The sequence below is a fragment of the Nothoprocta perdicaria genome, unplaced genomic scaffold, assembly GCF_003342845.1.
Source record: "Nothoprocta perdicaria isolate Ctin4 unplaced genomic scaffold, notPer1 scaffold_1495, whole genome shotgun sequence".
NCBI lineage: Eukaryota > Metazoa > Chordata > Aves > Tinamiformes > Tinamidae > Nothoprocta > Nothoprocta perdicaria.
Window position 1 is genome coordinate 1 of NW_020454644.1, and position 1,899 is coordinate 1,899.

At 48.2% G+C, this 1,899-nt stretch overlaps 1 long non-coding RNA gene across 1 annotated transcript; it reads right to left on the reverse strand.

Annotated features, from left to right (window-relative positions):
• Positions 1 to 46: 46 nt before the first annotated feature.
• LOC112943457 lies at positions 47 to 1,344 on the reverse strand. The gene is made up of 2 exons (XR_003248583.1): positions 925 to 1,344; positions 47 to 223 (listed from the first exon to the last, which is right to left on the reverse strand). It is a non-coding gene; the product is annotated as an uncharacterized LOC112943457 (long non-coding RNA).
• Positions 1,345 to 1,899: the final 555 nt, after the last annotated feature.

Consider the following 1,899-nt stretch of genomic DNA (forward strand, 5'->3'; position numbering starts at 1 on the left):
CACAAGCCTGAAGCAGAGGAATACTGATTATTTCAAGCAACAATCAGGAAGAATGATTTATTTCCTTTATAAATGCTGTGCCTCCAAGTTTGGGTTTAGAGCTCGATCTGCTTTACTCAAGGGTGCCAGACGTTCCCGGAATGCCTCGCGTCGTGCTGCATGGCGCTATGCACAGTGCTGCGGTTGTGTGTTTGGATCCTAAAACACCAGCACGCTGCGAATGCTGCAATGCAAAATGACAGCTTAGCCACTGCAGAAAAGCCCCCGTGCCAGTAGCAGTGAGGCGCCGCTCTTCCCTCTGAAAATCTAGGTTATTCCTGCTTCCCGCAACTCCCACAATAGCCRAGAATACACCAGAGCTAAGCTGTCACTTGCCAAATACAGAGTGCAACTTAATTTCTCTTTGGAAATTTCTCCCTGAACTTCCAGCTAAGCTACTCAGTGTCTTTACAACAAACTGTCCTGAGACTCTGCTGTGCAACTCACAGCGGCCGCGCTGAGGTGCTTTACAGTAAACACCCGCCATTTCCACGTTCCTGCACCTCATCCTCAAGCGTTTCTTGGGACGTGATGTACATCTCGTACATCACCCATCACACGTGCARAATTTCAGAGGCTTCTCTGGTTCCCTGCTCTTCTCCAGCTAACACAGATGGCTGTTTGGGATGGGCTTTTTTCCCCCCAGGCTTTTGCTCAAATGAAAAAGCAAAACAAAACAAAAACAGAGAGAACCTGAAAACTGCCCTGGCGGGAAAGCAGGGACCCTGTGTTTCAGAKGCTAACACCCATGGAGCACGTGCTACACGGGGTAATGCCCAAGGGCACTGTGGGCTGCCCTCCTCTCCCTCTCTGCATTGAAGTTTTGGACYAMTGTGCAGCTCTGCAAGTTATTTATATGRAACCTTCAAAAATAACAATCTTTACCTCTTCCCTTTCTGCAGCAGATCAAATCCCTCATTGATTTTACTGAAAGGCAGCGTGTGGGTTATTAACGGATCCAGAACAAACTTTTTCTCCATGTAGTCAGCAACCAGTTTAGGGATTGCATCTCTACTTTTCCAGCCTTAAAAAAAAAAAAAAGGCTTATGAAATCAGAAACCCAAACAGATTAAATTACTAGGTGAGCTCTCTTTGGCAGAGCAGCACGATGAGCTCTTGCTGCACATCTTGACCTTTGGGACACAAAGTACCAACAGGTGACATGGTCTAAAGCTGCTCTACAGGAGGGTCTAGTGGCTGTGAGGAAGCCACCCAGCAGTCCTTCAGCTGAACCAGTCAGGTTTATAGAGCTTGAGCCTGTAAAGAACCCAGTCCTTCCCCACCTCAGATGCTGCTTCAGTATGTGTTGTTGACACTGCCACTCTCTTGTCCCCCGAGACACACATCACACAGGAGCCCGAGTGCACTCTCCCTTCCTTGTTTTCTCACCCTCCCTCTTTCCTTCATGCTCCCCTTTTTCACCCCATYTACCTCCTTGTCCAACTCTACTTCTCTCCCCACCTTTTCCCCYTCTTYTCCCCTATTCTTTGCTCTCCTCCTTACTCTCCCTTTTCTCCCTCCTCTTCTTCCCCTTTCCCCTCTTTTTCATTCTTTCTGCCCCCATCATGCTTCCCTCTTTCTCACCTTCCATTCCTGCCCCATTCTTACTCTCACTTTGTCACTTGCTCAGTCTCATGGTCATTCATCTCTYACTTTTTTGCTCACTCTTGCTTGCTCACACTCCTTCATCCATTTTTGCTCACTCATCTGCTTGCTTGGGGCTGTTTTCTCCTGCTTTCATACTCTTCCTCACTCTCCCCCATGCTTTTGCACCCTTTCCCTTCCCTGCTGTTTCTCTCATTCGCATGCTCGTGCTCATGCTGTTTCACTCTTGCTCACATGCTGTGTCTCACTCGCCAT